This window comes from Saccostrea echinata, unplaced genomic scaffold, assembly GCF_033153115.1.
Source record: "Saccostrea echinata isolate AGI-Se365-2 ecotype Australia unplaced genomic scaffold, CSIRO_AGI_Sech_v1 ptg000005l, whole genome shotgun sequence".
Taxonomy (NCBI): domain Eukaryota; kingdom Metazoa; phylum Mollusca; class Bivalvia; order Ostreida; family Ostreidae; genus Saccostrea; species Saccostrea echinata.
In genome coordinates, this window is record NW_026889754.1 from 8301169 (window position 1) to 8313858 (window position 12690).

General features: G+C 35.5%; 1 pseudogene; it reads right to left on the reverse strand.

Moving 5' to 3' along the window:
• Nucleotides 1-336: 336 nt before the first annotated feature.
• On the reverse strand, nt 337-5351 carry LOC133180028 (uncharacterized; annotated as a pseudogene).
• Between the last annotated feature and the right edge of the window lie 7339 nt (nt 5352-12690).

Below are 12690 nucleotides of genomic sequence, written 5' to 3' on the forward strand. Positions count from 1 at the left end.
ATAAAAAAGTCTTTAATACTTAGAAAAAGCAAGCATTTGATGAAGAGTTCCTTAAAATATTCTTTATAATTTGATGCATTAAAAGACATTATCACCATACAAATTTTAGAGAAATTTTGACAGATTTTTCAAGAGGGATAACTCTTATGATGATTTACACTAAATATTAATTTAAGGATTCTGTCTATACTTTGTATTCAGTTCATGATGCTTGTTCTATTATCTTTTAAACTAATTTTATAAGTATTCTTTCAGTTCAATCTATACAGAAAATAGTAGATATCCCTAATACCTTAAACTTATACCTTAAACTTATAAAAATTTGTAAGGATTGAACTATGAATTAAATTTGATAACAGGAGAAAGTGAAAATGGTGAGGAAGACTGTTCAGAATTTTGTAATTTCATTGCTATTATTTCCATTGCTGTTGTTGCTCTCTTTTGTACCTCTATCAGCTCAGTCTGGTGGTGAATAATTTTTTCCAACAGCAAAATCTTCTTTTTTCTATAATCCTCTACAGCTTTATTCTTTTCTTTTTCCCCATCAAGAAATTCTCTTCTTAGGTTGTCGGATTCAGATTCATCACCTGAAATACGTAAATGGCGTCCTTTCAATGGTTTTCTTTTTTAAATCCCTCATGAACAAAGTTTTTGGGGTATAAAGGAGTAACCTGGACTGCCTGTCTGTCTGCCTGTCTTTCTGGCCATGCAAATATGGGCAAGCTTTGATATTATACAAAGGATCATTAGAAGCTCATACTTGACACAAAAATTGCTTATGATCTCAGGGTGTGTCGACGTATAATATTATACTTTCATGTAAATTAGTTTAATCTGATTCGTCGAGAAACATTTGTTAAAAAAACACTATTACCCACTGAATAATGAAGCCACGCCCTCCAGCATAGCAACAGTCAACATTGCTTGACGACGGGTGATATTCCAAACAAGAGGCCCAAGGGCCTTAATGGTCACCTGAGTACAACAATGCACTTTCACTATATGATCTATATAGCCCCACCCTAGCACCAGAACCCCTGACCCTGGGGCCATGAATTTCACAATTTTGGAGGAGGGCTCAATGCTTATTACAATCATGCCAACAGTTTGACTGCTTGGTGCCCAGGAGTAAAGAAGAAGATTTTTAAAGATTGCATCAATTTTGGTGGTTTTAGCCCCACCCCTCGGGCCCTAGGGGGGCAGGGACCATGAAATTCACAAATTTTGTTCCTCTTTACCCATAGATGCTATATGCCAAAATTGGTTGAAATTGGTTAAGCTGTTTTGGAGAAGAAGTTGAAAATGTTCAAAAGTTAACGCATGACGACGGACGAAAATGGATAGCAATAGTCACCTGAGTAACTCAGGCGACCTAAAAATAGTGACTGCGCAGAATTTATGGGGGCAAGGTTCACTGTTATATGTATTTGTATAAAACATTCAGTATAATATAATAAATACTGCATGTAGTTGGGTGTAACATTGAAAATTTTCACCCCTCGAAAACCATTGTCAACCTCGGCTGTGCCATGGTTGACAATAATTCGCTTGGGGTGAAAATTTTCAATGTTACACTCAACTACAAGCAATATTTATGTATTGTTATATTCAGTACAGAATAATCCTATATATTCTCTATATTGAGAAACAGTCAACATCATTTATATCAAGCTTCTCTGAAAAATATTGATGGTCATATAATTTTCACAATTGTCCGGCAAAGAGAGTTTTCCCCACATTTTTATCGATTTGGAATTTGATTAGAAAATTGATTTATTGTAAGGTAATGATACCATCGCAACTTCCAAAAAGCATAATTAATGTTGCCCTCAACCCCAGGCAATATCTTATATGTACTAATTTTGTGAAGCTCACTCACAGTACCTCAACTTGACATAATTTAGCAGAAGAGATTAACTTCAAGAATAGTTATAATTAACTTACAATATGGTCTCTTCCGTTTGTTCTGCTTTCTTGAAGATGGGCATATTTGTTCAGGGTTTACATCTAGCATTGAATTGGCAAAAGACACTGTGAAAAAGAAAAAAAAGTCAGACCCTCACTAAGAATAAGAATCAATAAAATTCATTTAACAATTTCACATTAACTGGAGTGTCTCAATTAACTGGAGTGTCTCATCACTAACACATGACATTCCTGTTGTCTGCTGAGAGAAAGAGAATACCTGTCTCAAACTGTTCTCCCTGCTCGACATCCTCACCACAAGCACTTTCTGAAATATGAATGCTATATGAGAACTGCCTGTTTAATATCAACTTAAACAAGAGGCCCACGGGCCTTATAGGTCACCTGAGTATCTTATAACAACATTCCAACAATTGAATTTGGTTCCTGTTTTAACCTAGAACCCTGACCCAAGGGCCTTGAAATTCACAATTTTGGAAGAGGCACCCTTGCTCGTCATAATTTTGTACTTAGATCATTGGTATAATACCCTTTGTTTGTTCAAATGAAATCGCGAAAAATTAATGGCATTATTGAAAAATCTTCTTCTCAAGAACCAACGGGCCAGGAAAGATGAAACTCATGTGGAATCATTTTCAGGTAGTGTAGATTCAAGTTTGTTCAAATCATGACCCCCAGGGGTAGGGTGGGGCCACAATGGACAATCAAAGTTTTACATAGTTTGGTTGAAATTGGCCCAGTAGTTCTGGAGAAGAAGATGAAATGGTGACAAGTTTATGACAACAACGACAGACAACAGACAAATTTCGATTAGAAAAGCTCACTTGAGCCTGCGGCTCAGGTGAGCTAAATAGAAATAAAAGAGACCCATAGAAAACAACATTCACTTTGTCCCTGCTGATCTTCATTATCCATTTTTTTTTTTAATTCATTCATCCAAAAGATGATTTGTGGCAAGTTTTGTTGAAATTAGCCCAGTTGTTAGAAAGGTGCAAAAGTTTACCTGGAATAGAGTGTTTCATTTGCGTGGTGGAGGCAGGGGATGCTTCAAACACATATGACGTTTCTACAAAAAGTTTGTTAAAACATTGTATAAAGAAAATTACTATTCCTATGTCACCGGGTTAACAGGTGCATGAAAGTCAGTCAATATATCGGGTCATATAGCTCAGTGGTTAGAGCACTGGCACTGGTACGCCAGAGACCCTCAGGGGCCCTTTTTACAAAAAACTTACGACGAAGACCAAAATTTAATTCTGCTAATAACTTTCTTATTATTATATTAACTAGAAAATGGTTTTAATCTTTTAAAAAGGTACCTGGTATGTAGAAAGATATTTTTTACGCTAGCAATTTTAAACATAACCATTAATTTTGCATAATTTTACAATAACTTAAGTTTTTGGTCTTAGTCGTAAGTTCTTTTTAAAAAACGGGCCCCTCCGGGGTTCGAGTCCCGGTTAAAATTTGAAATTTTCACCACCTGTGACACTATGAATACATAAACAACAAAAAATTATTTTCTGCTATATTAATTTCCTCTATAAACCGAAAATTGTGGAAAAATATATAGCAATTATATAAACAATATGTCTATAGAAAAATTTCTTTAAGCAGGATATTGAATACTTATCAATTCATGCATTACCCTTCTCCATAATCAGACTTTGAGATGGAGCTGAGGTGTCCACCCCTCCTGGCACCCCTTCCAGCGAGGACTTTGAAATTGTTCCAACAATCTACATTTAAGTAAAATTGTAAACATGTCAACATTAAATTCAAATATACCAGTAAAGAAAAAAATCTTGGTTTCTTACAATTTCTACATAATAGACAAAAAAAAGAGATTACAAATAAAACATTTATCATGGGAAATTAATTCAAATTAATAATGTGTAAAATAATGTTTTATCAATTTACTTACACTATTGTCAAAATAGTTACATGTATATAAATGAAGTCAATGTCAAAGGAAAGATAAATATTAACTCACAACTGAACTGATGTGTTCACCGCAAATAGATTTCTAATTTATGTTTTCAAATAATAACATGCCTTCTGTTCCCCTGGTTTCAAATCGTCCACACATACACTGGGGCCTCCTCCAGTGGCATGTAGTCCTCTTCTCCTTTCAGCTTCACGTTTTTTAATTTGGGAGCTCAAATCCTGCCATTTCTTTTTCACATCGCCTACCTCCCTCTCGAAATTGGAGCAGTTAACAGCATTTACCCTGAAAGCAATTTTATAAATATTAATTTAACTAAATTTTTTAAAAAGTTTTGATTCACTTTGATACAAGGGGCAATCACATGTAACTCCCTTTCTCTCTCATCTAATCTATTTATTATGATGTATTTAAAAGATGTTCATTTAATATATATTTTAAAAATAATTAAATCATCTTATTAGAGATAGTCAGGTGTTGCTTAAGCTTGAATAATGTATTTATGACTATGGAATTAAAATTATGATAAATTATGATAATTTTTTTTTTAAGAATTTAATGCATGTGTGTTACAGGTGCTCTTAAAGCATGGATGAAAAAAGTCGATTTTGAAGAAAAATGTATCTAAATATGACAACCCTTATCACATGTTAAATAGAACTGTCTTCTTTTTCTTTTCATTCAAGAAGTAACTGTTCGATCACAAATTAACTGTTGTATAACTTTATATTCCCAAAACTTTTAGAACTCTGATTGCAATTGCAGAGAGAAAAAAATGACACTAAAATGACAATACACGTTATGATGAGAACGTCTAGATTTTTTTTTTTTTAATTTATAGAACAGGGTTTTCCCCTTTTCTGTAGTTAGCCCCCTTTCTACTGATTTAAAAATATTTTTAATCACTAATCAAAACTAAATATCGTTATTGTTTAATGATAATGTCTTAAAGTTGTAAATTGTATTAAAATCTTACTTATGTTACATAGGCCTAGTGATCAATGTTACAGCTGTATGTACATGAACTAGCTGTACATTTACACGGCCACCAGTCGCTCTATATATCAGTATATAGCCTAACTCATACCCAAATGATATGAAAACAATCTCGTTATCGGGACTTATGTGCATTGGAGGAAATTTTTACATTCGCTTCGGCGGTAGCACTGGATATTTTTAGCTCTTTTTCTTGTATTTGATCATATATTTTTTTTATAAAACAACGTGATTCAACCCGTTTTATAAGTTAATATTATTGTGTACTCACTGTGACGTTATCTCGGCCCAGCAACGATTTTTGACTTCATTGGTTATAGATGGTGTGAATTTTCCTTTTACCAACTTAATATTATCTGTGACAGCTTGTACCAGCACCTCTATCTCTGCATTTGTCCAGTTCGGTTTTCTCTTTTCCAGTTTAAATCCATTTGGGGGGGGGGGGGGTAACACGGATGTAAACACGTAAATATGTACCGCGCATGTGCGAAAGAAACGAAAGTAGGTTGTCAGGGAAGCTTTCTGTCGTAAGTGAAATCGTAAGTTCGCACGTAGACTAAAATCGTAAGAATTGTCGTACGAATATTTTTTTACTTACGAGTGCGTTTGTGAAACTGACGTAAGATTTATCTTAAGAGAATCGTAACTCAAAATCTTACGATAAATCGTTAGAATTTTTGTGAAAAGGTCTACAGTTATTTATTAATTTAATTTATATTTGCAACCTTCATTAAAAAATTATATTTTTTCAGGTGTGTGGAAAGCAATCAGCGAAGTTTTCCCGGCTGCTTTCATTACAGGCTGTGTTTTCCATTTCACACAAGCTGTATGGTGGAAGACCCAGGAACTTGGCCTTAAGACAACCTACAGTCAGCGGGGAGCAGAGTACCGATACATCAGGATGCTCATGGGACTGCCTTTCCTTCCATCTACCGACATAGAACCAGCATTCCAGCGTCTAAGTCATCCAGCGACATCTACTGAGCTTAAGAACCTTGTTGGGTACTTGGAGAACACCTGGCTGAACAATCCGGTGATTATGTTCATGTCATGTTCAACAAATAAATAACTGAACTTTAACTTTAGGCTACCACACAAGGATCAACGCTGACTTGGGACGAGGCCACAAATCCTTCTACATAGTCGTTCCTGCTCTACGGCGAGAGGCAAACATTGTTGAGCTAACCCACCGACTGGTGAATGAAGAACAAATCCTCCGGGACTAACGACGAAAACAACGAAGGATGGAATGCCGGCTCCACCAGACATGGGAGGAATATGAAGATGGACAGCGCATTCTATCCCAGCTCCTCAGCGAGTGCGGCAAGATCTATGGACCCTCCCATCATAATTATAAATATGTTGTTTGAAAAATGTTTCATTAATTATTATGGAATATGTAATTTTAAAATGTTGCAGATGATACTGAACATATATACGAAGAAAATAAACTTAATGATCAAATACAATTTTTTTCAATTCATGGTAATTCGTGGGCATACTAATAATGAACAGAAGTTATTATATATATTATATACTTCATAAAGTGTGCCATATATATATCTTTGTATATCACAACAAGAGGCCCACGGGTCTTATAGGTCACCTGAGTATCATGCAACAACTTCGCCACATTGGATTCATGTTTTAAACCAGAGGCCATGAAATTCACAATTTTGAAAGAGGCACACTTCCTCATCATAATTTTACATTTAGTAAGCTTACTTAATATCCAGAAAAAAAGAGCAGAGGATTATCAAAGAATTAATGCATTTTCACTATGTAATCATTAGAGCCCTGCCCTAACACCAGAACCATGATGCAGGGGTCATAAAATTAACAATTTTGGAAGAGGCATCCTTACATATCATAACAATACTCTTAGTTCATCAGCTTAATACCGAGGAGAAAAGAAGAAGATTTTCAAAGAATTATTGCATTTTTACTATGTAATCATTAGAGCCCCACCCTAACACCAGAACCCCTGACCCAGGGGCCATGAAATTCATAATTTTGGAAGAGGCACCTTTACTCATCATAACTATGCATCAGTTTGTTTGTTAAATACCCAGGATCAAAGAAAAAGATTTTTAAAGAAATAATGCTATACAGAGCCCAACCCTAACACCAGAACCCCTGACCTAGGGGCCATGAATTTCACAATTTTGGAACCGAAATACCCTTACATATCATAACTATACTCTTAGTTCATCGGCTTATTACCCAGGAGAAAAGGAGAAGATTGTCAAAGAATTATTGCATTTTAATATGTAATCATTAGAGCCCCGCCCTAAAACCAGAACCCCTGACCAGGGGGCCATGAAATTCACAACATAGGAATAGGCACCCTTATTCATCATAACTATGCCTTCAGTTTGTTTGCCCTGGATCAGAGAAGATTTTTAAAAGAAATAATGCATTTTCACTATACATGTATATTCAACAGAACGCTGCCCTAACACCAGAACCCCTGACCCTGGGGCCATGAAATTCACAATTTTGGAAGAGGCACCTTTCATCATCATAACTATGTATTTATTTTGTTTTCATTATATCCAAGAGCGCAGAAGAAGCTTTTTAAAAAAATAATGCATTATCACTATATATTCAACAGAGCCCCACCCTAACACCAGAACCCCTGACCCTTGGGCCATGAAATTCACAATTTTGGAAGAGACACTCTTTCTCATCATAACTATGTACTTAGTTCATTGGCTTAATACCCAGGAGCAGAGGAGAAGATTTTTGAATAATTAATGCATTTTCACTATATAATCATTAGATACCCGCCCTAACACCAGAACCCCTGACCCAGGGGCCATGAAATTCACAATTTTAGAAGAGACACCTTTCCTCATCATAACTATGCATATTGTTTGTTTCCTAAATACCCAAGAGCAGAGGAGAAGATTTTTTAAGAATAATGCTTTTCACTACATATTCAACAGAGCCCCACCCTAGCACAAGAACCCCTGACCCTGGGGCCATAAATTTCACAATTTAGGTAGAGGGCTCAATGCTTATTACATTCATGCCAACAGTTTGCCTGCTTGATGCCCAGGAGTAAAGAAGATTTTTAAAGATTGCATTAATTCTGATGGTTTTAGCCCCACCCCTCAGGCCCCAGGGGGGTAGGGGTCCTGTATTACACAATTTTTACTCCCCTTCACATATAGATGCTATGTGCCAAATTGGTTGAATTTGGTTCAGTGGTTCCAGAGAAGCTGAAAATGTTCAAATGTTAACGCACGACGGACGACGCACGCCGACGGACGAAAACAGATAGCAATAGGTCACCTGAGTAAACTCAGGTGACCTAATAAAATGATAAGATTTGATTTACAATTCTTTATCAACAAAAGTAGGAGTGTAGATTAAAAAATAAATAAAAATCAATACAGAAAAAAACCAAATATATGATATTAAAAAGTGTATGTAGAACATAAGTACGATTTACATTACTTGTGGTATTCCATTATAATCATTTTTAGAGGAGGGGACTTTATTTATATAATAGTAGGTATATTATTACTTTATTTATAAAATGCTACGATCGTAAGTATACAGCAATGCTTCAACAAAAAGTTTGCCAAATCATGTACTTATCTTACTTTTTTTTAGCGGTAGGCCGACTCCGTTATAGGCCTAGTATGTGAAGGCTGACTCCGTAATAGGCCGAGTATGTGTAGGCCTACTCCGTTATAGGCCGAGTATGTGTAGGCCGACTCCGTTATAGGCCGAGTATGTGTAGACCGACTCCGTAATATGCCGAGTATGTGTAGGCCGATTCCGTAATAGGCCGAGTATGTGAAGGCCGACTCCGTTATAGGACTCCGTTATTTATATAATACTAAGTATATTATTACTTTATTTATATAATGCTACGATCGCAAGTATACAGCAATGCTTCAACAAAAAGTTTGCCAAATCATGTACTTATCTTACTTTTTTTAGCGGTAGGCCGACTCCGTTATAGGCCTAGTATGTGTAGGCTGACTCCGTAATAGGCCGAGTATGTGTAGGCCTACTCCGTAATATGCCGAGGATGTGTAGGCCGACTGCGTAATAGGCCGAGTATGTGTAGGCCGACTCTGTAATAGGCCGAGTATGTGTAGGCCGACTCCATTATAGGCCGAGTATGTGTTGGCCGACTCCGTAATAGGCCGAGTATGTGTAGGCCGACTCCGTAATAGGCCGAGTTATTCATAGTCCGAGTTCTGTTACGGGACGAGTTCTCACGTAATCACTTTATAGTGTCTTAGTATTTTGCATTTATTTTTTTGTGAATTCAAACTGAGGAGGTTACACTACATATTACGCTAAAGACTCGTTACATATCCGAATCCAAACTTTGTTGACATTTCGAGCCGCGTCATGACGCAAGCCGTATAGAACAGATTATTTCAAGTCCGCATTAACTTCCATGTACATCCACTTTTGAACATAGCTCGTTCATAACATCACTCGTGTGCATAGGCGATCAGGACGGTGTATATTGATTAGGAAGACTTTTTGCATATCTGTCAATGAAATAAGTCGGCACAGAGTTAGATACTGGTAATGATTTAATCTTTCCGTTGATCTTCTGGGTTGATTTGCTGACCTTGAAAATACTTACATCAACGTCCAACATAAAATGAATCTGCATTTCATTTAGTATGTTTTCATATTGAGGTCATTTGGGAGTGTTGGTGAAATGGGTAGGCAAACCCGGGCCGGGGCAAATTAAAAACCGGGGCTATTCGAGATTTTTTTGAATTTTCTTTGCTAATACTCCACCAATCGATTTGTAATTTTCAGATTATGTTTTTAAAGGTTTTTGATTATTCGTTGTAAATATTACCTTGAAATACGCAGGATTTTGGATTTTTTAGGCGAAATTCACGCATTTTCAGAAAAAACGGGTCATTAAAACCGGATCCGATCACCCGGGGCAAATCCGAAAAAGAAAGGATAGCGAATTGTTCGTATCAGAGGATGTAAGCTATCATCTTAGTGACATTGCCCAGCTCTAACCACATGGAGGTATCCTCACAAGAGCCTTTTTTAATTTAATAAGTGAAATTACTAAAATGTTGGAATTTGAACTAAAATATTTAATGCACTATTTTCATTTTTGTCTTGTTTGGTTTACATTTGAGGCACTAATAAATGAATAAAAAAAAATTAAAAATATTTTTAATCAATTGGGTTTTGAATTTACTAAATTGTATTTAAAGCACTGTATTTAATTTTTTTTGTTTACTTTTGAAGCACTAATGAATAAATTATTGATATAATATGTAAAAGTGAACTGTGAATTTTATGTACATTTTTTTCATTATTTTCTTTTGTCTTTTTTTTCATTATTTATTTATTTATTTATTTATTTATTCATAAAGACCTTATACCTACTTTTATATAGGAAACAAACAGAAGACTGACAACTGCTGGATGCATCTATACTGAACTAATGTTCAATTCAGTGGAGGAATATATAGGGGTCCCTGAAAATCAACTCAACCCATCATAGTATAATTGTCAAAAGATGTCATTTTGATCTTTTAATTATTTTTACATCTTAGCTATTTCCTTCCCAGCTTCCTCTTTCAAAGGTAATTAACTTAATAAGGTAAGCCACCTCTGCTTAGTCTAAATTAATCAAGCCAGCTTATGTGTGATTAAATTAAAGCCTTGCATAGTACTCTGCATTAATATTCACATAATTATTTGAACTTTCCTTAAATGATTTTTTTATATCAATAAAAATGAAATAAAAGCTGCCAACAAATAATTGGGATTTAACCTATAACAAACACAATTTGAAAATTTCAGCTGAATTGATAAAGTATTACGGCAGAAAATTAAAAAATCTCGAATAGCCCCGGTTTTTAATTTGCCCCGGCCCGGGTTTGCCTACCCACTTTACCAACACTCGTCATTTGGTGTCTGTAAAGAAATCTTCCTCCGAAGATAATTGCAATGATAACTCGTCTTCACCCTTCCTCTTTTTCTTCTGCTTCCCTTTCTGCTTGATTACTTGGTGTTCCCCTTAGTAATGTAACCGGATATCGTTACACGGTACCTATGCAATAAGAAAATTACACGATAGCAGTGTAACGTAAATGATCGTATGAAAATACCTCTTTTTATTTTCAATTTTAACTCTTCAAGTGACACACATTTTCTTTATCAATAATAGTGCTTCGCGTTTTATTCTTTAATAAGTTTTTACTAACCAATAAACCTCTTATATTTCCAACCAAGAATTTTAATAAAAAGAGTTTGCAAATTATCAAGGATTTATCATGGTTACAATTAAACTTTATTAACAGGACATAATATACTTACCTACCTACCTACTTAGTCCTTGTTATGCCCGTGGGCACATATGACAAGGACTAGACTTCTCCACTTCTCTCTGTCTTGAGCCCATATCATCAACTTAAACCGGATAAAAATGTGGCAAAATTCGTAAGAAATCATGTGAATATTGACTGTATATTGATAGTCTCTCATTAAGTTGAATATGTATCCCCACACTACAAAGAAGAAAATTTCGATAAATGTTTATATTAACAGTATCATAAAAAGCTACAACCCCAGTGTATACCAAAAACTGTCGGAACTCTGTTGCTTTCCATCTCTCTATTGCTGTAAACGGTTGATTATTTCTTGCAAATTCAGATGATATGTAATGCTAAGGTGCCACTAGAGTCTCAATATTTGATGTACTTCGTGCGATCAAACGTAAATATTACCAAAAAGATTTGATGGAAGCAACACGTGCTATTATCTGAAAAGGTTTGTAAATATAAACATATGATATGGGGGATAAGGCAGTATACAAATATATGCATGAAAACATTACTAATGAAATTATATTAAAAATACAAGGCATAAATGTATATAACAAAATTCATTCCTGCTACACCCCCCCCCCCCTCCTTAGGATAAATGAAAATATCATTTATTTCAAATAACCCTTTATCTATAACAGGAATCATAATTATAAAACAATTAATCATGATTATTATGTCATTACATACGAATGAAAATGTGAAAAGAAATGAAAAACATGTCAAACAATCTCTTGCCAAATGAAGGCTACCTAAAGGTAGTCAATTTGCCGCTTCATATTTCTTCACAACTGTTGCTTCCACGCACCGACCGAGTAATTACGAAAGAACTTACAACTAAGACCAAAAACTTAAGTTGATTGTAAAAGGTTTTAAAAATTAATGATTTTGTATAAAATTACCAACGTAAAATCATCTTACTAAATTCTTTTTAAAAAGATTCAAACCATTTTCAATATAATGTAAATTAGAAAGTTATAAAGAGAATTAAATTTTGGTTATAGTCGTAAGTTCTTTTGTAAAACGGGCCCCTGGTCTCTAGACAAAATCACCTCCTTTTGTAAAGTTATGGTTTGGTTAGATTGCACGGAGGCCCTCCTCCTCCTCCTGGTAGCTTCCATTCTGAATCGATGTCTTGCTTCAGAGACTGGAGCCAGGGGCATCATTCCCTTTCCTGGATCAACATACCGTATGTTTCTAACTCATTTTCCTTGGGCACTGATTGGGTTCTATCTGGATGCTTTAACCGGATATGTTTGCTAGCCTGGTTCTTCCTGGAACTACCGAACCAACAGACGGGGCAGGCGAAGATACAGACATCTGGATTGTGCACTTGGCTCCAATATGTTCTCATATCCTTCATGATCTTAAGAAAGGTTTCACACCCCTCAGCCGTACAGACCATTCCCTCCTCCTGCCACAAGTGGCGAATGTCTTTGTATAGTTCCTCAATTTCTTGCTCGCTTATGAAGATATCCAGGACGT